The sequence below is a fragment of the Mustela erminea genome, chromosome 3, assembly GCF_009829155.1.
Source record: "Mustela erminea isolate mMusErm1 chromosome 3, mMusErm1.Pri, whole genome shotgun sequence".
Classification (NCBI taxonomy): Eukaryota; Metazoa; Chordata; class Mammalia; order Carnivora; family Mustelidae; genus Mustela; species Mustela erminea.
Window position 1 is genome coordinate 102,981,602 of NC_045616.1, and position 25,976 is coordinate 103,007,577.

Below are 25,976 nucleotides of genomic sequence, written 5' to 3' on the forward strand. Positions count from 1 at the left end.
GACGTATCCCAGACACCCTGGACCGCTCTGTCAGAGAGTGAGGTTCCTGCCCAGCCCAGCGGAGGTCCTTGGCCCCTCCTAGGACTCAGACAGATGGGAGGGGGTGAAGCCCCCGCTGGCCTGGGCCTCCTGCCAGCACTGGCCTCTGTCTGGCCTCAGGCCTTGTAGTCGAGGACTTGAGCAAGGGCCTGAAATGGTCCAGGGGCAGTTGCAGAGTACTGATGAGTGAAGGGATGCATGCATGAGTACATGAATGAATGAATGAATGAAAAGAGGGAGTAGGTGACTGAATGACAGGGATGCCCCAGCAGACAGGTGGCATGGAGAGTGAGGGCTGCCAGGGTCTGGGAGGAGGTCGGAGGGGGATGCTGTGAAGGGCCAGACTCAGGTGGGCCTCCTTTACCCCTGCGTCTCGGGCTGATGCGCCGTCTGTGAAACTGACCTGTTACAGATTCTGCGGTCTGTGAACACCTCTCCCTCCCTGTGGTTCAGTTCTGACCTCTGGCCAAAGTTGGTCAGGCTCAGAGAGCTGCTGCTCCCACCTGAACCCCTGCACACACAAGAGGGGAGCCCCCCAGATGGACAGCTCCTGCTTACGATACAGAGCCTGGCCCCATGGACCTGCCTCACCCCCAGTTGACATCAATGTCCCTGTCTTTCAGGGGCAGGGAGAAGCAGCCACCTGGACCTCTCTCCTAGCACAAGGTTACACAGCAGCCCAGAACCAGAGTCAAGTCCAGAATTTGGACTCCAGAGACACTAGGCATGCACTTGTCCCCTGGGGCAGGGCCTCTGTGGCAGGAGTGCCTTTCCCAGGCAAAGCCCATCCATGGCCAGATCTCTGGGAGTCTGTGCTGATCCTCAGCCTGAGTGGGGTGGGAAAGGCAGTGGGCGGGGGCAATATTTCAGGGCCTATCACTTGAAAACAGGCCGAGGATCCCCCTATTTTTAGCAACCAAGCTGCACGTACCTGTTTCCCCCCAACTGGGAACAAAATCTCAGATAAACATCCGTTCACACCAGCCAAATAATTCCTTAAATAAAATAGCTACATTTTGGCATCCCCTGAGCTCAAAATATATGCTCCTTGGATTTTTAATATCGCATGTGGTCTGCATAATTTTAACCCAAGTGCATCAGCTGTTGACTGCCTTAGTACATGAGTCACTGTTTGGGGGGTCAGGATAATGAGAACAGATTGGCAGGCTCAGTTGGTGTGGGGGGTCTTGGTGCTCAATCCTGGTGGTCCATGTGAGGGAGCTGGGTTCTCCTTAGTAATCATAATGAGGTCTACCAGCTTTACTCAGCTGGGCTTCTTATATCCATTCTGCTCACAGTAGCCAGAGTCCTCATTCTGTGACATGACCCTAGCTGAACCCCTCCAGTGGTGTCCTCTTGGACACTGAAAGGTCCAAGCCCACTTCCCAATGCCCATAAGACCTACCTTGATGTGGCTCTCATGGTCCTTTCCCACGTACCTTCCCACTAGTCACATGCACTTACTATGGTTCCACCACACTAGCCTTCTTCTATTTTTTTAGGCGCACTGAGCTTCATCTAGCCTCAGGGCCTTTGCACCTCCTGATTACCCCACCTGGAATGTTTCTTCCTCTAGGTCTCCTAGGTGGCTCCATCCATCACTCAGGTCTCAGCTCAAGTGTCATTTCCTCAAAGAGACCCCCCTCGATTCTGCCCACCCTCATGGATGGACTTAACTTTCCTGTTCCTTATCCTTCAGGGAGGGGTTATCTTAGCATTTTGTTTTATTTTCTTCAAAGACTTTCTGAAAATATCATGATAGGTTTACTCATTTATTGTCTTCCTTACCACTGGAAGGCCTACAAAACAACAGCAAGAATCTCGTGAGCCTTGTTCCCTGCTGTATCTTCAGAGTCTATGTGCACATAGTAGCTATTCAATAAACGGCTAGTAAATGAGCCATTTCTCACAACAACCCCCAGCAATGCTACTGCTGTTTCTCCCATTTTCCAGGTGAGAAAAATGAGACCCATAGCGGTTAAGTGACTTGCCCAGGTTCTGAAAAGGGGTTCATCTGTTCTCTGTGGGTTGTGCCTGAGTCCTGTTCCCTCTGCTCTGTCAACAGCAACATAGAATACCCTGAGGGGGATTCTTTCCTCCAGGTCACTCTCAGACCTCAATGGGTACCAGAATCACAAAGGGCAGTCAGTGTGTTTCAAATGCAAATCCTGGGGCTCCTGTGTGGCTTAACCATTAAGTGTTAAGTGTCTGCCTTCTGCTCAGGACATGGTCCCATGCCCTGAGATCTGAGCTTCGAGTTGGGGCTCCTTGCTCAGCAAGAAACCTGCCTCTCCCTCTCCCACTCGCCCCGCTTGTGTTCTTATTCTTGTATCTCTCTCTGTCAAACAAATAAATAATCTTTGAAAAAAAAATGAAATGCAGAGTCCTGTGAATGCCTGATTTGATAGGTCTGGGTGAGACCCTGGAATCTGGGAATCTGCACTGCCACAGCCCCACCCCGGGATTGCGCTGCGAGAGACTTCGCAAACCACTGCTCTCACTTTTAGTCAGAGGTCGGCTTGACCAGCAGGGTGGTCTCAAAGGAGTCTCTGCCCTGTGAAATGCGTAATCCATGCCCTCCTGCTTGTAAGGTGGGAATACAATTCCATCATAAACACCCAGTATTTTATTATCATTTATTCATTTTATTTTATTATACAGTGTTATTATTTAGTATCACCCCAAAAGTTTATTACTCTGTTGTGCAGTCCCATCCAGGCTGACCCACCTGTTTATTCCCACTTGAGTCCAAACTTAACCCTCCTATTCCTTCATCCCTTAGAGTTCTGTGTGTTGCTGGCTGAGAGCCGGGTCCCTGATGCCCTAGCCATCTCATGGGTGCCTGTGCAGAGCTGGGTGGTGCAGGTGTAGGTGTAGGTGTAGGTCTAGGAGTCCGCTGCACGTTCATGACGGCTTTCAGGGGATAACACTTTCATGCTAGGGAGTGGCTCTGGCCAAAGTTCCAGGCACTGCAGTGAGCCGCTGGTTGTAGGCACAGGGGCTCACGTGTCCGTCCCTGCCACTTAGGAGGCGGTCTGCCAATCGTGCATAGAAAAACTGAGGGGCCTGGACCTTAATCCCGAGCTCTCCTAGTTATAGCTCCGCTAGATGTTCTTACAGCTTCTCAAAGGTCACTTCCCCAACATTCAAGTCTGGAGTGGGGAGTAGGAGCCTGGCTGATGAGAGCCCTGGGCCTAGAGGTTAAGCCATTAGTCTGAGGATAATGGGGATCCATTGAGGGCTCTTGAACACATGGCAAATGGATTGGAGAACAGAGAGGATAGAGACATGTATCTCCATGGGGAGGCTGTTGCAATATTCCAACTATCCAGCCAATATTTGTGGAAGTGTCTCCTGGTGAATAAGGGAGGTCCCTGCCCTCACGGAGCCCACAGCCCAGCCACTTACAGATGGATGGACATGCAGTTCCTTCTTGTCCTTCCAGGAAATACTGGGTTATTTTACAACTCATGGCAAGTCTGAAAGGATCTGCCCATTGGAACTCCCTCTACTTTTGTTCCCCTTCTTAGAAGCCAATGACCTTGGGCAATTTGATTCTCTGTTTTGAACCTCAATTCCTACCTCTGTAAAATGGGTATCAACATAAAATCTGCCTCACAGTCTTATTGGAAGATTCCAAGGAGGAAGGAACTATGTGGCCATGCCTGGAATGTAAGTGTCCTATATGGATGAGAGGTAAGCCCTAGGTCAGAGGGCACACTGGTAGGAAGAATGAGAGGGCAGACATTTCTACCAAGTCTGTCAATGAGTAGAAGGTACAGACAGAGCAGAGGGACATTTGAGAAGGAGGTTGGTTTTCCTCTACACTGTACTATGTGGTTGTTGCCCCAGGATCTTCTGCTTTCTCAGTCAGCCTGATTGAGGCTGTACCTTCAAACGTAGAGATAGCCCTATATACACTAAAGCTCTCACGCACAATAACCTTTTCTTTCCATAGGACCTAGAGTCTCTTCCACACAAATCTGATCATATCTTATTTAAAACACTGAAGTGGTTTCCTACTCTCTTTGGATCAACACCTGCTTCCTCTCTGTGGTCCACTGAGCTTTGCATGGCCTGACCTCAGCTATTTTCTCACTCTTTTTGGTTCCACCCATGGGACCTGCTCCCTCTAGGCACCTGCTCCTTGTCCATTCTGTTTTATTTACCTGGAGTGGTTTCTACCACTGACCTTTCCCTAAGTGCATCCTTTAGACCTCAGGGAAGCCTGGTCTTTACCCTCCTCCCTCTCACCTTCCTCTAAGTTCATGGATCCCCCCACTTTGCCTTCGTGGCAACTCTCATGGGTAAGACTATGAATTTACTCATGAGATGATTTAGTTATTGCCCTTTCTCTCAGTCTGGGGCTCACAGAGGCAGCAGTTGTAGCCATCTGCTTGCTGCTGCATTCCTGCCTCCTGGAACAAGGCCAGCACATAGTAGGTGCTCAATCAATGCTGGCTGGACAGAGGGAAGGAGGGGTAAAGCACAGAAGTCATTAGGAAAGAAGGACCTACTATGTGTACAGAACTGAGACAAGGGGGGGCGTGTCTGGAGGGGTATGGTGAGGGTGGGCTTCCTGTAGCCTCTGAGAAGGGGACTCTTCCCTCTGTCTGAATCAGAGAAGTTCAGACTCACTTGCTTGGCCCACATGCAACCTGTCTGTGTGACCCGGGCAAGTCCCTTGGCCTCTCTGGGCCTCAGAGCACTCATCTGGGAAATAATCATAGGTGTCCTCTGCATTGTCAGAGGTTACAGTGAGCAATTAGGGCAGAACATCAGGCCCTGCGCCTGGCACACAGTATGTGCTTAATAAAAGCTCATTCCCTTCACATCGCAAATAAACATGTAGTATAGTCCATCTGGAGAACGTGCTTCTCACAGGGTTTGGATCTCTCTTCACATTGGCTGACACGCTTCAAAAAGCACATTAACACCATATTTTGAAAAGCTGTGTACGTGAGAGTAGAAAAGGAAGGGAAGGGAAGACATTTCTTTGTGAATTTGATTTCATGGGAAATGAAAATCCGAGTGAGAAAATCCTTGTTCAGGGCCCAGTGGCCTTAACTGTGAAGAAGGCATGACGGGAGTGGCTCCTGGAGCTCAAGGCTACCAGGCTACAGCCAGCAGGCCCCACGCGCCTCCAGCTCTACCGCTGGCATCCCCCCTTTGCATGAGCTGTGCTCGGTCTCTGTGGAAAGACAGCTCTGTGGTCATAATGGGAGCCTGTGGAGGATGAGGGCGGCGGGTGGGGGCTCACGTGTGTGTGTGGGGGGTGTTATATGTATGAAATGTAAACCTCCTCTACCTGAAAGAAGCTGATAGAAAAGCAGGGGAGGGACCCACACACAGAGGAAACAATGAGGGATTGTTTTTCCACAGCTTGGGTGAGACCGTGAGTCAGCGGGCGGATCAGCAGGGAGGAAGGTTCCAGCTGGAGAAACTCAAAGCAGCCCTCGGTTCTCCGAGGGAGACTCATGGGGGCTGGCCTCAAAGCTCTGCATCCCTCTGTGTTCCTCCTACGCGCCTGGCATGATTCAGTCCCACAGGAAGCACTGACCCCTCCTGCTACACCATTCATGTCACAGAAAGGGAGCGCCTACTTCAGGCCCTGCGATGTGACATGATAAACACTTGGCTACTCGGTGTCTTATTTAATCCTCACAGCAGCCCTGCGAGGTAGGGAATGTCTACTTCTTTCACAGATGAGGACACTGAGGCTCAGAGAGGTTAAGTTACTGGTCCAAGGAATCACAGAAGTCGGCAGGGGGTCAGGGGGAGGGAAGCTCTGGAGGAGCTCTACAAACTTCTTTCAGACAATTTGACAAGATGCAGCAAAAGGCAGCAAAATGTGCCTACTTTTGACCCAGTTGCTCAACTTTATCATCAAGAGTCTCAACAACTCAGCTCTGGGCATGTCCCAGGCAGGCTCCGCCATCCTGGTGACATGCTAGAAGCCGTATTTCACCCAACGGGAATTTGGTTTTGCTTTTGCTTTGTTTTTTTGGGGGGGAGAAGTCACTCAATAAACTCTGGCAAGAGAATACTACGCAACCATTACAAATGACGATTGGACGCTGTTCACCGGTGTTGATAACGTCCCCATCGGGTAGAGCCAAGATTTGAACAGTCCGTGAGGTGCCTGAACTCCAGGACAGCTCAGCCACTCATCAGCTGGGAGACCATGGGCCGCTGGTGACCTCTCCATTGGCTCTGTGTTTGCATTTTAACGTAGGGACAAATCGAGAATTCTAGAGCTTGAGTAGGCGTTGTAAGAGGCGGATAAGTTACCAAGTGTCCCCACGCAGGGTAGCTCGTGGCACAAGCAAACAACCTGTAAGCACAGCTATTATTAGATCTGTAGGCTAGGGAATTTGGAGTCATTCTTTCTTCAAATATTTCTCTGTCCTTCAGAATTACACATACATTAAGCGGCTTGAAGGTTTTCCACAGCTCCCTGAGGTCCCATGTTTCTCTGTAATTCTCTCCTCTTGGTGTTTCCTTTCGGGCTGTTTCTGCTGTTCCAGCTCCCCGTTTACTAATCTTCTGCCGTGAACCCCATCCAGTGTGGCTTCTTCTACAAGCAGTTGTCTTCTCTAGGAGCTTGTTTTACAGCGTCCAAGTCTCTGTGGAACTTTTTGAAACACATGGAAGGCAGTGAAAATAAAGGGTTTCACGTCCTTGTCTGCTAATTCTACCATCTGTGTCACTTCGGGGTCAGCTTTCAAGCCTTGCGTTTCCTCCTTGTTATGGGTCCTATCTTCTTGCCTCTTGGTATGCCTGGAAATTTTTGATCGATGCCAGAGATTGTGACTTTCACCTTGCTAGGGGCTGGGCATTTTCGTCTTCCTGCGTTCTCGTTCTCAGGTGAAATTAAGTTGCTTAGAAATAGTTTAATCCTCTCAAGTTTCACTTCTGAGGACCAGAGCAATGCTTAGGAATTCATTCATCAGGGGCTAATTATTCTCCACTACAGGGGTAGCAGGCCCCTTCTGTAAGGCCCACCTGATGCTCTGTGCACCCCACGCTTTCTCCAGTCTGGCCAGTAGAAAGAGACACTCCTCCTGGCTCTGCATGAGTGTCAGGCACTGTTGTGTCTAATCCTTCTGGGCAGTTCTCCCCCTGGCTCAGATGTTTTGCTCACATATGTGTACCGGTGTATACATGGCTGAGTAATTGGGGGGGGGTCCTCTAACTTTCCTGGGGTCTCTCTCTCAGTCTCTCTCTGTGCAGCCCTTTCCAGGCCCATACTCTGGCAGGGAGCTCTAGCCCCATTGGTCTCCCAGGACTCTCTGTCCGGCTCTTGAGCTCAGAGAGGCCATTAGGCTTTGCCTGTGTCCCTGGCTCCCTGAACTTGGTGCTATGGCTGGGGAACTCCCTCCAGGCAATAATCTTGGCTAAAATCCTTTCCTCACACTTGGAGATCCCTGTTCTTCCGTTGCTTTGTGGTCAGTGTCGTTAGAAACTGCTGTTCTGTATGTTGTGTCTGGTTTTGGGTTGTTTGAGGCAGGAGGGTAAATCCAGACCCCATTACTTCATTGTGGCCTGAAGCAGAAGTGCTTGCATTAGCTGTGATTAATAGCTATCATTAATCCTCATGCTCTAGTCCTTTTTCCGGGCCCAAGTTCTTAAAAAGGGCGAGACGCAGAGAGCACGAAAGTGACTTGCCCAGGGTTGCACAGCTAGTAGGTGGTGGAGCCAGGATTAGTATCAGGCTTGGCTGATACAGAGCCCTCTTCTCTATTCAGACTACCGCCTCCAGGCAAGGAGCTGGCCAGAACCAGCCGTGATTGAGAGGAGCCAGCGGGAGGGCGGGTTTACTCTTCCTGTCCTGAGACTCACGTTCACCAGTGGGGAGGGGAGGCGGGGGGCGGGGGGGGGTGGGGGGGGTGGGGGGGATTGGGGCTGAAGGCCCAGCTGAGGCAGGACAAGGGGTTTGCAGATTCTAGAGCCCCAGTTAGCTGTCCTGCCCATGTACTCCCTCCGATCCTGGTGGTGAGGAGCAGGGTTAGGAGCAGGCCTTCCAGGTAACCGTGCAGGTAACAGGCAGAGGCTAGGGCAACGGGAGGGGCTGTGTGCCAGTTGCCCTTGTCCCCACCTCTGGGCTCTACACAGCTGGGGGGTGGGTCGAGGGAGAAGGGCCCTGGACTACCTCATTCATTTGACCCACAGAGGCATCAGTGAACCTTTCTAAAAGACCCTTCCAAGTACCTGTACCATGGTCTTGGTGAGACCAAAGCTACCTTTCTTTCCCTAGGATGCTACCATATTTGCTACTGAAGAGAGAGCAGAGAAGAGGAAGAAGGGTGAATTTCCAAAGACTGAGAATTATCACTTGGCCATGACTCCCCACAGGAGTCCCTCAAGCGTGGAAGGGAGTTATGATCCTGGGCATGAGGGAATCTGCTTCTGTAGACACACCTGGGCAAATGACCTCATCTCCCTGGACATCAGTTTCCTCAAATAAATGGGAATAATTCCAGGGATGATTTAAGGATTAGATATAACAATTTATGTCAGATATCTAACCCATGTCTGCCCTGAAAGAGGTGCCCAGGAACTATCCATTGAAGGAACGCAGGAATGAATCAATGCATTTGGTCACAAAGCTGGGCCTGCGTGTTCACCTCCCAGGCCTGCCAGTCTCAATTCTTCCCCAAGAGAGGCCTAGGCTTCCCTAAAACTGCTTCTCCCACCCAGTATCTCCCCTTCCACCAAGACCCCACCCCCATCCACAGGAGGCTGGTCTATAAGTCCCCTGACTTCAATCTGTCCCCAAAACCCTGTGGAGTCAAGAGGCACTAGCCTGTATTTGAACTCAGCAGCCCTGCCCCCTTCCCCCTGGGAATCTGGGAGCCGGAAAGCCATTTTTACATCATCACCATAAAATGTTGTTGTTTTCCAATGGGCGCTACTGACCTATTGGAACGAGGATCCTAATTCTTGCAATTATCAGTTCTTGCAAAAAATCAACCTCCTGTCCCTCTCCAAAAAGGACTTAGCACGTGAATCAGGTTGCTATTTTTCTGAAACATCATATGCAGAAAACTCAGAAAAGCATGAAGAAAAAAACCGAAAAGATAAATAAATAAGTAAATAAATAAGACTTTTAAAAGTCCTCCTTTGTCTCAGAGGGTCCTAACATTTCAGTGTATGTACGTCCAGTCTTTTTTTCCCTGTGCTGGAGTTAGAATGGGGCAGAGTTACATTTTAATGAAGGTATTTTTTAAAAAGGTTTAAGGGAGGGGCGCCTGGGTGGCTCAGTGGGTTGAAGCCTCTGCCTTCGGCTCGGGTCGTGGTCCTGGGATCTCGCCCCGCATTGAGCCCCACATCGGGCTCTCTGCTCGGCGGGGAGTCTGCCTTCCCCTCTCTCTGTGCCTGTCTCTCTGCCTACTTGTAATTTCTGTCAAATAAATAAATAAGATCTTTTTAAAAATTAAAAAAAAAAAAGTTTAAGGGACCTGTGCTCATAATCCTATCTCTGCAGTAAAGTTTATCTTCCATCCGTGCCCTGTCCCCCACCCCAATCCCATTTGCCCTCCCTAGATAGAGGTGACAGATGCTGCATCTTTTTGTAGAGACATCCAGACAGTCTGCCTCTACAGGTGTGCGGGCATGTGCTTGTGTGAGTGCATGCGTGCATGTCTGAGGTCAGCAGGTACCTAGTATTCTGCAGAAGCCTTCGCTCAGCACCTTCAAGAATGAGTTCCCACGTCAGTCCATGCACTCTCCTCCCCACACAATGTTCTGTTGCACGGACCACCTTCATTTATCCAGACAATTTCCAATTGTTGCACATTTCAGTTGTTACCAATTATAGATGATCTTGACCATGCAGTGTTGTTAAACAGATAAATGTTCAGTTCTCGGAGAGGGTAGAAAATCCTAATTTGCAGCGTTTGCCGTTCCTGTGGTGTAAGTATTCCTATCACGGCTGATTTTAAGCTGCTGAAACGTAATGTCACTGAGTGAGCACAGTCCCTGAAAGCCCGTTCAAGCCAACTCTGGTGCATGAAAATCCCACAAATGACCCATGGTACCATGTTGCATGTCCCTAATTCTTTCCAGAGTGACTTGGCTGCCAAAGCATATGCATAATCCCAAGGCTTTTAATGAGAACATCAGATTACCCTCCAGAAAAATATTATCAATTAATACTCCCTCAGGCTCGATGACTTCTGTTTATCTCACCCCACCCCTCCAACAATGGCTTTTATCAGTCCTTTTAATCTCGCTCATCTGCTAGATAGAGTACTGGTAGCTCATTGCTATTTTCATTTGCATTGTTTTTGGTGAATAGCTTAAAATTTTTTTTTAGTGCAATGAAATTTTATTTGGGCAACTAAGCCCAAAAGTTTTTATGGATTAAAGGTGTCCCAGAAGCCGTCTGGAAATCATGGCTTTGGTACCTTGCTTTGCTCATCAGTGACCTCAAATAGGAGATCCATTCACTCACTGAATGGCATCAGAGCTTTTCCCAGAAGGCACCGCGCTGTGTTGCTCAGCGTGGCGGGGAGTCTGCCTTCCCCTCTCTCTGTGCCTGTCTCTCTGCCTACTTGTAATTTCTGTCAAATAAATAAATAAAATCTTTTTAAAAATTAAAAAAAAAAAGTTTAAGGGACCTGTGCTCATAATCCTATCTCTGCAGTAAAGTTTATCTTCCATCCGTGCCCTGTCCATCTTGTGTGCCATCTTGTCCCAATCACCCACCCTCTATGGCACCACCATCCCCCTACCTTCGTTTCAGGCAAACATGGCTGGCAATGCCAGAGGGTTCACTTAGCCTGCTGTAGGAACCGATGCCAAATAAGACCCGTGCCTAGAAAAAGAGTTGAGTCAGGCAGTAAGGAAAACCCAAGGTGCTCTACAGATAAAGGGTAAAGGACGTGTCCTGTAGGTAGGTGGCTATGTGGCCTGGGACAGTTACTTCATCTTTCTGGGCCTCAGTGCCTTTACCTGCAAAGTAGGGGTGGGGGCCATAATAGTTTGGCCCATGCAAGATTGCAGTGAGATTAAATGAGCAAATGCATCTTGAGGGTTTAGCACAGGGCCTGGCACTTAGTAGGCACACAACAAATGACAATCATTACCATCATCATCATCGTCATCGCGTTGTCAAAGTGCTTTGTGAACCATGGACTTCTATAAGAATGTGAAGTGGCAATGTTACGATCCTTCCTGTTTCTTCTGGCTATTCTGCTCTGGACCAAGATGGTCACCGTATACCTCACTTGTTCAGTTCAAAAGCTGGTCTTCCCTGAAGTGGGCAGAACCCCTTTGGGTTCTTTGAATTCAGTGGCTTCATTTGACCCAACACGTCTTTTCTTAGAGTGGAGTGAAAGGCGTCTTCTAGGAGCTTCCTCCAACGGGTAGGTCCTTTCTGACTTTGCTTGGCTGGGAACAGAAGTGTCCTAATGGGACTCTTGCCTCCTATATCTATGCCCCGTCTCCAGCCAATTGTCCTGCCTGAGACAGCATGAGTTTTTTAGGACACAACTTTCACCAGTCCATCTGTCCATCCATCCATCCATCCATTCACCCATCCATCCATTTCATTCATTCAACAAATTGCTTAGGTCTTTTCTCAGCTATGATGAATAATCACAGAAATCATGGACTTGCCAGGGACTCTAATTCCAAGCAAATAAAAAAAAGAAAGGAAGGAAGGAAGAAAGAAAGGAAGAAATCCTTACCCTGACCTTCACACTCTGACCTCTGCCCATATTTCTAATCTCGTGTTACCATTCTCCCCTTACTGCATCCAGCAAGGCAGTCAATTGCAATCCCTTGCATACTCTAAGCTATTTCCCCACTCTGGGCCTTCTTCCATACTGTTTCCTCAACATGGAGGGCTTTTGTCTCTCCTCTTTGTCTAACCTGTTCCCTTTCATCATGAAATTTCCAGATTCAATGGTGTTTCCTCCAAGGGGACTTACATTGCCCCACCCCAACTGAAATTATGCCCTCTTCATTATGCTTCATTCATAGGCTTATCATAACATGTAAAGATGTGTTTTTTGGGTGTTTTTACTCATTTTAACGTTTGTCTTTTCTGTAAGATTGTAAGTTTCATGAGGGTGGGGACCCTCCCCTCTGTGTTCATGGTGGTAGGACCAGAGCTTAGAACCATGCTTGGTGGGAAACATCCTCAAGATAAATTTGTGGGATGACTGAGGCAATATTTAGCCAAAGCTCAGTGAGAAAGCCAGTATTGAGTTAAGATACCTTAAAAGAAAGATCTTCCTTTTCAGATATTCTCCAGTCTATCCTGGAGGCAGTTGGATAGCAGCCAGTTGGGAATGGAGACTAAAGCGTTGGGACTTGGGTTGTAGACCTGACATGTGTATTGACAGAAAAGCATAAATGTGGAAGGCGGGGAGAATGAGAAGTCCCTTCCATGTCTACTGCAAGAATGTTGGTTATGACACAGTGTCCACACTTGTGAAAACCCTTGAGAGAGGACTTGTGTTAGAACTATTAGAAGATGAATTAGAACTGAGGCTCTGAATTTGGATGTTTTGTATTCCAATCCTTGATCCACCAACTGTCTGACTGTGGGCAAATTGTGAGCTTTTCCTTCTCCATTACTGAGGAGAATAATAGTGCCTCTCTTGTATAGGTCAATGAGGAGTAGTAAACACTAAATAGATGCAAACTATTATAATTCTCCTGGACAACCGATTTGTTCAAATGGCGAAATCATTGTAGTTTATGTCACTGACCAAATTACCCTTCTCATGCTAACTGCTGGGAAGCTCAGCATCAATCTTGTGAACCAACCACAGCAAATTTCAAGTGTGCTTTTGTGAATAGGAGGTATTCACGGACCTGTTTATTATTGTTTGTTTCTTGCTCTACCATTTATGTGTATAGTTTTCTCTAACTTCTGTGTCCTTGAAATTGCCTTTTTTCTTTTTAGTAAGAGACCTGGTACCTTGTATAAGAAGTTTCTGCTTGTGTGGGGCTATTTTGCCTCCTTGGTGAGATGGTGAGTACCCCAAGAGCAGGGACTGTCTCCAAGGCGCTTTTTGACTCTCCTCTCCCCTCACAGTTAAGTAGCGCACTCTAAACTGAGTGGATGAGTTGATGAAATGTTAGAAGGCAAGGAACTCAAAAATGCTCTCTGCCTTAGCCACAAGAGAGGAAACAGCTGACCGGAGAGCTCTTTGCTCTCACAAGTATCCATAAAACTAAAAACAACTCCTTGTAGGAAAGGTCAGTGAACAATGTGCCGATTTCCTGTGCTTCTCGACCAGAGGGAACAGCAAGGATGTCTGGAGAGGAGTGGACTATCAGGGGGAGACTTTGTGGTCTGGGAACTGCCTCAGTGGTGGGCCAGCGTGAAGAATCAAACTTCATTTTCTGCAGCAGCAGAGATTGGCCTGGCTCCCTCCCACCCCCACATCTGCATCATCCTCTTCTTTTAGGTTGCATGGAACACTGGTCATATATTTCATATCTTCTCATGAAAAATTGCACACTTGGACAACTCTGGGCCCCCAGTCCCACATGGCAACCATCAGTAAGTACCCTCTTCTGATGGGCATAAATCCTTGTGTGCTGTGCTGATTCCCCACTGCCTGGCCTACCTCACCTACTTACATCCTCTGCCTGTCCCCATGGGCGTCTGAGGCTGAGCCCTGGCTCATGGTGACAGTGACAATTCTGAGACCCAGGCAGCCTTTCTTGCCTCCTTGGAGACCCTCTGCCACCTTGTGCAAACTTGGCGGGTCCTTGTGCTCTTAGGGACTCTTGGTCTTCCCATTACTTCCCACGGGGTAAGTTGCAGTCTCCTCTGTGGCAATTTCACTCTCCTAGGACACCCATTCCCACCCTTCCCCATTCACCCAAATCTTTCCCATTCTTTAGACTTGAACAATCTCATCCCCTCTGGATGGGGATGGTCCCTTGCCCTCATGTTGTTCTGCAATTATTTTCCTGTGGTCCTGCCACATACTCACAGACCTGAGCACACCAGAGGCTCAGAATACGCTTGCAGAATGAATGAGCGAGTTCGGAAATGAACTAATACTTAAGCAAGTAGATTCAAGTTGCCCAAGTTTGCATAGGCCTAACACACAGAACCCAAATTTGAAGGTAGGACTCTGAATCCTGTGCTTGCCTACAGTATTGCTCTGGCTAGGGTCTGGACCACCTAATGTCCTCCTGTCTCTCCAGGACTAGGCTTTGCCCACAAAGCCACTGTGAGCTGGGCACCCTCGGCAAGCTGACATCCGGTGAGGAAGAGGTCATAGCGCTAGACAGTCACACGGGGCCCTGCCTCATCACCTGCTTCGACTGAGAGAACAGCCTCCGCAAGGAGGCTTTCTTTTTTCCTTTCCCGCAGCCTCTCCTGCTGCCATCCCCTCCCCGCCGCGCCCCCCTCACCCAAGCCTCTCTCTTTAATTGCTGTTCCAGGGAGCAGGAAGAATGTCGCATTTGTTGCATCTGTTTCTCTGGAAGACTGTGAAGCCGCATTAAAATATGTGCTCTGTGGGCGTTTGGTAGGCTGGGGCCTCTCTAGCGGCTTAATAATTGGGGGAAAGAGCTGAGAAAGGAAGAAATGGGAGGGACAGACTGACAGTCAGATAAGGAGACATTCAGAGGGAAATGGAAAGACTGAACACTAGAGTGGCAGAGAGTCAGAGAGAGACAGAGAAAGAAACAGAGGTAGAGGAAGAAGCTGGAGAGAGACAGAGGAAGAGGGAAAGAGAGGGAAACTGAGTCTGGGGCCATCATTGCCTTCCTCTGGTTGTCAGCATTTCTCTAACAGGCCCTGGGTTTATCCTGGCTTTACAAAGGTTTATGCTACAAGTCTGCAGTGCCGGGCCCATAAGATACATGCTCTGGTTATTTTCGGGAGCTAGGGCAACGTGCTCGTGGGAACCCTGCTGTCCCTCTCCCTTGTCCTTCCCATATCCCCGATTTCTCTAAGGAGCCAGCAGGGCTCAACATTCCCAAGTGGCCCCAGCTGGGAGATGGCCGTCTGTGGGCCGGGCTGGTTGGTGGGGGCAGCCTATCCTGCTGCAGAGGGTGCCAGGCATAAGCCAGGGGTGGTGGGGGGGAGGGACGTGTGTAGAGAGAGGCCTACAGGGTCAAGGGAGAAGAGCAGGGAAGTAGAGGGGCTGCCCAGTGGCCCTGGGACCCAGTGTTCAGAGAGTGCAGACTCTGTCATCACCACTGCCCCACAGGGTGAGTTCTCAATACCTCCATTTCACAGATGGAGAAATGGAGGCTCCAAGGGAAGGGGCTTTCCTGAGGGCACGTTGTCAGGGATCTCAGGGAGAACGCAGAATAAGTATTTGACCACTGGACCCTCAACAGCCATTCCTGGTTCCCTCTCCTAGCAACTCCTGTTTCCATTTAAGGATGTGTGTGGTTTGAAATGCTGATTCCATTTGGGATGCAGGATGATTCAGTAAGCCTGGGAACTCATTCTCCCCTTCTGGGGACAGTGGCTGGAACAGTGGGCAGAAGGCAGGGACCCAAGGATCGTGATGCCTGGCCAAGGGGCTTGGACTGGATTCTGTGGGGACAAAGGTGTCTCAGGAGGGTCCTAAGCAGGAACTGTGGTGGGGCGGGGTCAAGCCAGTATCTAGGAAAGAAAAGCAAGCTCCTCCCAGAGCAGCCAGAGTGGACAGTGGGTTGGTGACCTCTCTCCTGCAATAGTTAATGCCCAGAAAAGGATATACGTGCACGCCCTTTTCTTATACATAGAATTATACTTCTACAACTTGTTTTTTTTAAAAACAGTTTTATTGGACTAGAATTCATATGCCATAGAATCCCCCCATTTAAATGTATGATTCTGGACGCCTGGATGGTGCTGTCACCTGAGCGTCCGACTCTTGGTTTCAGCTCAGGTCATGATCTCAGGGTCATGAGGCCGAGCCCTGCGTCAAGCTCTGCTCTCTGCACAGAGTTTGCTTGAGATTCTCCCTGCGCCCCCTCCCCCTCATGCTCTCTCTCTCTTCCTCAAATAAATAAATCTATTTTTTTTAAAGTGTATAATTCAGTGGCTTTCAGTATATTCAGAGTTGCATTAATCAATTGTAGAACCTTTCCAGTAGGCTACAAAACCCTGCACTCCTTAGCCATCAGTCTATCTGGACTCCCACTCCTGCTCAACCACAGAACTACTTTCTGTCCCTATAGATTTGCTGATTCTAGACATTTCATTTACAGTCTGTGGTCCTTCGTGACTGGTCGCTCTCACTTAGAATTATGTTTTCAGGGTTCATCCATGTTGTATTATGGATCAATACTTCTTTCTTTTCACGATTGATTAAGAGTCCATTGTATGGCTAGACCACATTTTATTTATCCATTCTTCAATTGGTGGACATTTGAGTTCTTTCTACCTTTGGTTATTATTATGAAGAAAGCCAACAGGAACATTTGTATACAAGTTTTGTGTGGACATGGGCTCTCATTTCTCCTGGGTACATACTTTGGAGTGGAATTGCCAGGCCATATGTTGTCTCTTTAACTATTTCCAGAACTGCCAGACTGTCGTCCACAGCTGCTGCATCATTTCAGATTTCCATCAGCAATGTAGGAGGGCCCCAGTTTCCCTACTTCTATGTCAACACTTTTTGTTATCTGTCTTTTTGATTACAGCCATCCTAGTTGTGAAGTGCTATCTCATTGTGGTTCTGATTGGCAATGGACTTTTTTTTCCCACTTGATATATACTGGAAGTGTTTTCCTGCCACAGGCCCATTTCAACTTTTGCAATTCCTGCAGAGCATTCCCCTATAAGACATATCCTATTTAACCACTCCCCTATTGATGACATTTGGATGATACCCTGTCTTGGAGGGCAATGAACACCTCCGGGGCAGGTGGGGGGGGATCCTGAGCCAGTTCTGCCTTGGCCCCTGAGGAGTTATTTTGGAGGAGACCCCCGAGGCCCTAGCTGGTATCTCCCCAGTGGTGTGAAGAGGTCTCCCTGCCAAGTTATAGCCCCGGCTCTGCCTCTGATCTGCCTGTCACCCTAGGGCAAGGCATAGAACCTCTCTGGGCCTCTTCCTCCCCACCTGTAAAAATCAAGGCTTGAACTAAGTCCTCTGGTGCTCTGCCTTCCTAGCCTATCCTCTTCTTACTCCAACAATCACCCTCACCCCCTTAGCAGCTGCACTAAAAGCATTTTTCCTTGCCATGCCTATCACAAATGCTTTGCTATATTTCCTGACCTCATTTACCTTTCCCAGCAGTCCTGAGACAGAAGCCCAGCCCAGTTCAGGATCTGACCGCAGGTTCAGAGAAGGTAAGTGACCAGCCCATGGACACCCTGGAGGTATGGTATGTAGTCAAACAGAGCCAGGCTTCAGCCCTGGTTCTGCAGACTCGTCAGCAAGTGACCTCAGGCACGAGACATCATTTTACTCAATCTCAGTGTCCCCTCCATAAAGACAAGATAACCATTCTGGGAAATCTGTCTGCCCCTCCAGAGCCGCTCAGCACCCTGCACTGAGCCCCGGAGTCTGACCTCCATCCAGGCATTGCTCCTGTGCCCTCTGGCTCCTGGTTGGGTTGGCCAATAGGAGGCTCCAGGGGTGCTCAGAGGGGGAAAGGAGAGAAAGGCTGGGGTATCTCAGCTCACTCCCCCGCTCCCTCCTCTCTGGGTCTGCAGAGGGCAAGAGAGGCTGCACTCCTTCAAAGGACACCACAGCTCCTGTTGGCCTCTCCACCTCGCCTTGCCTGGCCTGTGAGGGTAACAGCTTTCCACAGCTGGCAAGCCCAGAAGCTCCTATTCAGTCTCCCCTCTATTGGATCCCTCACCAACTCTGTGACCTGTTTCCTACAGAGTTATGAAGAAGCTTGAATGACAAAATGATCTCTGCTGGTTAGACCTATTCCCTGTCTCCAAAGCACCCTGCCCACTTGAAACCTGCCTCTCCCGGTGGCCTAGAGGAAGGGGTTCCTATTGTTCTCTGTCTCTTCCTTTGCCCATGAAGGAGCTGGCTGCTGGAAAGTTCCAGAACCTGAGGATTCTACCAGCCTTGAATTTCAGTGCCAGCCTGATCTTGGCAACTGGACAGAAACTACATTGAAAGTTCTGATTCCGGGAGATGAAGCTGCTCCTGGGGCTGAGCAGACTGTCTACACAGTGTGTCCCCCAGCTGCCTGCTCATAAATGACACACCCCTGCACCCACAAACAGTAAACATACCATACCCCCCACACACAAAACATCGCACACACTGAACCCAACACACACACCTCTCCCATTCCCAATAACATCTCACAAAATATACCTCTCTATCGATGACACACACCTGGGGAATCACCCATCCTTGCCCCCACACAGGTATACACCCAGCCCTGGCCTCCTGCCAAGGACACTGCACAGGAATAAGCTGGGGAAAGTCCAGTCCCGGATGCCTGGAAAATTAAGTTCAGGGAGACCAGCCCAGGCTAAAAAACTGGTATGTGTGTGTGTGGGAGGTGTGGGTATGTGTGCACACACACACACATGCATGCACATGTGCGGCCAACCCTGAGACCCTACCTGGCAAGGGAGAGGAAGGCCACCACCCTTAGGTCCCAAATAACTGAGGCAATCCCTGCCTTCAACCCACCGAGGACAGGCATTTCCAGTGCTGTGAGAAAGGAAAAGCCTCGCCTGAAGAGGCTGGAATTTACTCAACTGAACGCTCCTGTCCCTAGAAAAGAAGCAGAGGGGGGCCGTGGACCATGTCCCTAAAACTCTTTGGGCCCCCTACTCTTTGGGCGCCCCCCTCCTGGCTGACAGGCAGCCCACAGCACCCAGCTCAGTCAAAGAGCGAATGCGGGACCTCGGTCCCATCCACCCTTGCATCTAGGCAGCTTCCACCTGCCGAGCAAGCGAAAGCAAACCCCTTCCCCCTGAGCCACAGTCGCTTCAGCTGTACAATGGGGGGAACAATGCTGACCACAGAGTTTTGCAGAGATGAAGTTAAAAGACGTAGTACCTGCAGAAGCCCAGGCCCACAGCGAGGATGAGGGTCTTTAGGGCTGGCTTTCTCTGTGAGCCCTCAGGGCCATGCCATGCACGAAAGTGGGAGGAGGGTGCTGGGAAAGGGTTGAGTCTTACCATCAGAGGGAAGGTGTCAAGAATGCCACCTACAAGCAGGAGACCGAGGGCCCAAGCCACAGAGCCTTCAGGAAGGGGCACCAGCCTTCCTGTTTACCATTCCAGTCGGCGCACTGGCAAGGAGAAGGGGGCAGAACTCCCCAACCATATGCCAGACCTCTACGAGCACTTGGGTATCATCAGTCACTCCACAAAAGCCTGGGGAAAGGTGTCACCCCTCCTGTCACACCCATGAGAAAGTTGAACCAAGGAGAAGGCAGGTCACTTCTGGCCACAGCAGCTTACAAATTACCAAGCAGGATTCGGAAACTGGTTGTGTTAACCACGTGCTTCTGATGTTCTGATACGTGGGGCCTTGTCATCTTGACCCTGAAGAGATCGCCCCTGCCAGGGTAGCCGGTTCCTAGCCCAGTAACCACTCGCTTCCAGCATACCTCCCGAATGCAAACTTACCGCCCCAGCATCCACTTCACCACCTCTCTCACTCGGGCCCTCTGCCCTCACCCTTACAAACCAGGGTCAGGCACCAGACAGCTAGAGCAGCTCCTATACCCCAAGGCCTCCTGGACTTACTCAAACTAGCCAATCTTGAGTGGGCACACTCTGCTTTACCTGTTCCTTCCCTCCGTAAGCCCCAGAAAGCCTCCCGCCCACATTTTCCCTCGCTCCTCTCCACCCCTTGACAAACGCTGGGCTCCCCTGTGTGGCCTTGCGTGGTATGGTGGCCCCCCCCATCTTGGGGACTGTGCGTAACAACCTGTCTTTCCTTTTTCTTCAATATTTATTTATGTATTTGAGAGAGAGAGAGAGAGAGAGAGCATGAATGGGGGCAGGGGGAGTGGGGGGGGGGAGAGGCAGACTTCTAGCTGAGCAGGGAGCCTGATGTGGGGCTCAGTCCCAGGACCCTGAGGTCATGACCTGAGCTGAAGGCAGACTCTTAACGACTGAGCCACCCAGGTGCCCCACCGACTATCTTTTCAATGGCAGCCATCTCCTGTCCGCTGTTGCCATACCTGAAGAGCAACAAAACCTACACTGCAAATCGCCAATAACAGCTAATTCCCAAGACCTCATGTAATCACCTCACTACACCGCCTGACTTCCTTGCTGGGGGCAGCGCCCCTCATCTTCACCTCTGTGTGAGGAATTAATGGCTTCCTGGGTTTCTCTTCTGCCCTAACTCACCGTGGTTTGGATGTTTGCATCCCCAGAGCCAGCTCAGGGCTCATTGCCCAATGTCCACCTCCTGCACAGAAACTAAACCCCCTGGGGGCGGGACGTAGATGTTTCTGGACTATGCCCGAGCCCATTCCTTCATCTGACCCTCCCAGCCACTCTCTAGGGACAGCTCTGTATGGATGCTTGTAGCCATCTTATAGACATGGAATTGGAGAAGTGACGAGGCATTCCCATCAGCCACATGGTCAGCCAGAGGCAGAGTCGGGATCTGAATGTAGGCCCAAGCCCCTGGAGCCTGTGGATGTTTTCTTGGCAATGGTGTTTCATGATCTTGTGTTCCAGCCTGTTCGCTGCAGGGAACAGGCTTGCACTCAGCCATCCTAGAAGCGATAAAAGCGAGAGGCCAGCCAGGCCACAGGGAGGGAACAGAATGATGAGCCAGGGCTGGGGGCCTATGGAATGGTGCACCATGGGCCTTTGAAATGAAGTTGAAAAGAAGACCTGATTTATAAAAGTATAAATAGAAAAAAAATTCCCAAGTAAAACAACAGCTGTCCTGCCTTTTCTTTCTTTCTTTCTTTTAAATCGTTTTTGGTGATTCCTGAAAGCAAGCTGGTGGGGGATGCTGTTAGCTTTGGAGGTTCTCTACTCTGCCCCCCTTCCCTGGCCAAGGGGAGGTCCCCTGCTTCTCCTTAGACTCTCCTTCAGAGAATGATTGTCCCCAGTGGGTCCCCGGGTGAGTGAGCTCTACAGTGGCCTGCTTAGCTGCCCCTCCCTGGGCATCGCTGCACATGTAAATGAATGGACGGATGGATGCAAGGACAGAGGGACAGTTTTTCCCAAGCTTCCTTGCCAGCAAGAGCCTCCCTGGTTACCCTGTGTAGAATTGCCACCCCTCCTCTAGCCTGGCAGCCCCTTCCCCTCTGCCCCTGCCTCTGCTGTCTTCTCTCTCTGGTATCTTCTTGGTTTCTTTCACCCATCAGCCGGGCCACGATGCGAATGACAAAATCTGCCGTCGAGTCCGTCCTCCAGGGCTTCATATGATCGTCCCCGCCCAATGTCATCAACCACCCCAACTGCCAGGCCACCCGTGTCTCTCCGGAGCTGCTCTCCCAGGCCCCGTCTAGAGCTGGAGCTGACTGCCACCCTGCTTGCCCTTCTCTCTCTGTCACCCCGCATCCAAGCCAGCACTGGCCTCCAGAACACCCTCAGACCACCGCTTCTCCCAGTGCCACTCGCCTCCTCACTGACCTCTCTCCCTCCACTCTACCTGCAGCGTCCTTTCTGCAGCCAGGGTGCTATTTGGAAGATGCAGATCTGACCTTATCCGTCCTCTGATCAGGACCTTTCTGATGTTAAGGAAGCCCAGGTTCCTTAACATCTTTGCGAAGACCTCTGTGGCTGTCCCTCACCCGGAGCTTGCCACCACTGGACTTAGCTCACTCCTGGCTTTGCCTCACTGCTGAGTCTTCACCCATGCTGTTCCCCTTTGAAGGGTATCTGACTCCTACTTATTCTTGGGTCCAAATGGCTCCTGCCCCAGGAAGCCTTCCTCCACCCACAGCTCAGGAAATACCTACTGGGCCCCAGAAATTAACAGTCTGTTCATTGTCCTTGGCCTAGCTGTGGGTACTGGGGGCAAGGATCCCACCTTTTCTGCCCCCTTCTGAAGCTGCTGTCCTATCTTGTGCCTGGTGCATCAAAGGGGTTCAGGTCACAGTTATGACCTAAATCAAGATGAAATCATCTGAACTGAACCAAATGAATCCAATGTAAGTGATTGACTTAACCAGGAATTCAAGATACAGTTATAGTAGGCAGTGTTTAAACCTCATTTTGGATCTTCACAGCACCCAAGACCCTCGTGTACAAATAGGAAAACTGAGGCCCAAGGATAGTAAATGTCAACATTCAGTCTGCCTTTTTAAACTTATTTCTCCCAATACAGGACTTTTTTTTCCCCCTCTTTCTTTGAGACTATGGCTGGAAGGACCTGCTGCTCTGCTAAGCCTCCTGGCTTTAGGAAGCATGAGGTAGCATGAGGAAGGAAAGAAAAGCTCAGAGAGGTGAAGTGACTCGCCTAACATCACACAGCTGAAAGGTAGTGGAGCTGGGATTAAAACTGAGATCCATTTGACCAGAGTCCCTCCATGGGCCATACCAATGGTCATATCAAGGGGCAGGAGGCTGACTGAAAATATTATTCAGAGATTCTTCCTGCAGTCCATGTATCCTTTCCAGCTCAAGTCACACCTGGGCATGGCCAATGGGGTGATGGTATTCACCTGCTTACCCATTGTTCCACTTCTCAAACCTGGGCTCAGACAAATTCAGAAGTTTCCTGCATATGCACAAGGCAGCCAATGTTTATCTGATGTCCCAGTCAGGCTAATTTAGGGCAGAGAGGATTTTTCCTTTTCTTTTAACTCTAAACAGATGAAGAGCTCTTACAGACAACCCAGTAGAAAACAGAGCGAAGCACATGAACAGGCAAGTCACAAAATAAGCCACACCAATAGCTAATAAAAGCATGAAGACAGGATCAATTGCACTAAGGATTTGGTAGATGTAAATGAAAATTTCAACCAGATGTCATTGTAAAGCCATCAAATCAGCAAAGATAAAATCAGAGTTTGCAAACTCAGAATCTACAAACTCCAGGAAGTTCTCACAAATGGAGCAAGAGCTGGCAAAGGTCACAAGGAACCACCTTCTAGGGGGAGTAGGCCCCAGCAACCGTGCTCAACCCCAGCAAGATCCTGAACAGATTGCTTTACTTGTCAACCGCAGTCAGAAATCAGATGTTTATAAGAATGTGATTTTCTTTTCGTAGTTGGCAGTTGCTTCAAAGTTAGACACAGTAAATACTCCTCTTGGAAATAATGGGATAAATACACAAAGATGCACATAAAAGAAAATTTATAATAACAATAACTATAACTGTGAAAGACCAGAATCCCAACTAGTGTCAACCCATAGGGCATTGGCTAAGTGAACAAGGAACATTCCCACAATAGAACTCTAAGAAGCCCCTAAAATGTTGGTTGGGTTCCATTGGGTTCATGTCCACACCACAGGTCTCCATGGTAGGTAAGAAAGAGAAATTGTAATTTCAGCAACCAAAAACTTTAGGTTTCTCAAAATCAGACCAGGCCTCATTCACAAAAAGCAGTTGCAAAATAAAATCACTCAGGATGAATATAATGAAGAAAGAATCTTCAAAAGAAACCACTTCTAAGTGACCTCAATACTGGGTAAACCTTGTAGATAAAGCATTCAGAACTAACACTTGCAAAGATGGGTTTTGTCAAGCCATCTACTAGCAATAAGGTGATGTGAACGTATGTCCCTTTGAGGAAAAGATTCAGATAGTGAAACAAGTCTAAATGAATCAGGTTCCTTTGGGGGCAATGATGGGGACACTTCCTAAGGCAATGGATAGAGTGGATAAGAAGTCCTATACCACATTTTCTAGGAAACACCTTGGCTGTTCCATATCTTGGCTATTGTGAATGATGCTGTGGTGAACATTGGTAAGGCAGGTATCTCTTAGAGATGCCGATTTCATTTCCTTTGGTTATATACCCAGAAGTAGAATTGTTCATAGGTAGTTCTATTTTTAATTTTTGAAGAAACTCCATGCTGTTGTCCATAGTGACTGCACTAATTTACATTGCCACCAACAGTGTGCAAGGGTTCCCTTCTCTCCGTACTCTGCCCATACTTGTTATTCTTGTCTTTTAGATAATGGCCACCCTAACAAGTGTGCAGTCATATCTCTTTGTGGCTTTGATTTGTATTTCCCCGATGATTATCAACATTGAGCCCCTTTTCATATACCTGTTGGCCATTTGTATGTCTTTGGAAAAGTTGTCTATTCAAGTCCTTTGCCCAATTTTAATTGGGCTATTTGGTTTTTTTTTTTTCCCTTAGAGTTGTATATGTCCTTACATATTTTGGGTATTAATCCTCCATCAGATATATGGATTGCCAATATTTTCCTTCACTGCATAGGTTGACTTTGTAGTCTATCAATTATTTCCTTTGCTGTGCAGAAGCTTCCGGCTTTAGTTGCTGATGTGTTTGGTTTCATATCCAAAAAAATCATTGCCCAGACCCAGGTTAAGAAGACTTCCACTATGCTATCTTCTAGTGTTTTTATGATCTCAGTTCTTTTGTTTAAGTTTTTAAGCCATTTCAAATTGATTTTTTTAAAAGATTTTATTTATTTATTTGACAGACAGAGATCACAAGTAGGCAGAGAAGCAGGTAGAGAGAGAGAGAGGAGGAAGCAGGTTCCCTGCCAAGCAGAGACCCCGATATGGGGCTCGATCCCAGGACCGTGAGATCATAACCCACTGAGCCACCCAGGTGCCCCGTCAAATTGATTTTTGTATGTGGGGTAAGATAAGGGTCCAATTTCATTTGTCTGCATGTGGATATCCAGTTTTCCCAGCACCATTTATTGGACTCTCTTTCCCCATTGTCTCTTTTAAGCACCCTGGCCAAGGATCAGTTGACTGCAGATGCATGGATCTAATTCTGGGCTCTGGATTTTTCTCCATGAGGCTATATGTCTGTTTTTTAAAATATATATTTTATTTATGTAGTTGACAGAGATCACAAGTAGGCAGAGAGGCAGGCAGAGAAAGGGGGAAGCAGGCTCCCCACTGAGCAGAGAGCCCTATGCGGGGCTTGATCCCAGGACCCTGAGATCATGACCTGAGCCGAAGGCAGAGGCTTAACCCACTGAGCCACCCAGGCACCTGTATATGTCTGTTTTTAATGCTGGGACCATACTGTTTATTTATTGTAGCTTTGTCATATAGTTTGGATTTGGGAAGTATGGTATGTCCAACTTTGTTCTTCTTGCTTAAGATTGCCTTGACTGCTTGAGGTCTTTCTGTGGTTCCAGATGAATTTTAGAAGTTTTTTTTGTATCTCTGTAAAAGTGCCATTGGGATTTTGAGAGGGATTGCATTGACTCTAGATCACTGAGGATAGAATGGACATTTCAACCATATTAATTCTTCCAATCTGTGAACATGGGATGTCTTTGTATTTATCTGTGTCCTCTTTAATTTCCTTTATCAATATTTTATGATTTTCATTGTACGAGTCTTTCATCTTTTTGGTTAACTTTATTCTTAAGTATTTTATTCTTTTTGCTGCTGTTGAGAAGAAGTTGTTTTCTTGCTTTTCTTTTCACAGTTTGATGTTTGTATATAGAAACATAACTGGTTTTTGTGTGTTGATTTTTTATCCTGCAACATTACCAATTTGTTTATTAGTTCTAGCAGATTTTACTTGTTGCCTCTTTAATGTTTTCTATATACATGATCCCATCATCAGCAAAATGAGATAATTTTACTTTTTCTTTTCCTATTTGGATGCATTTTATTTCTTTTTCTTGTCTAATTGCCCTGGCTAGGACTTCCAGTGCTATGTTGAATAGAAGTGGGGAGAGTGGGCATCTTTGCCTTGTACTGGATCTTAGAGGGAAAGCTTTCCATTTCCCCCCATTGACTATAATGTTAGCTGTGGGCTTTTAATATATGGTCTTTATTGTGTTGGGATAAGTTCCTTCTATACCTATTTTGTTGAGAGTTTTTTTAATCATGAATGGATGTTGAACTTTTTCATCTATTGAGACAATTATGTAGTTTTCTTTTTCTTTCAT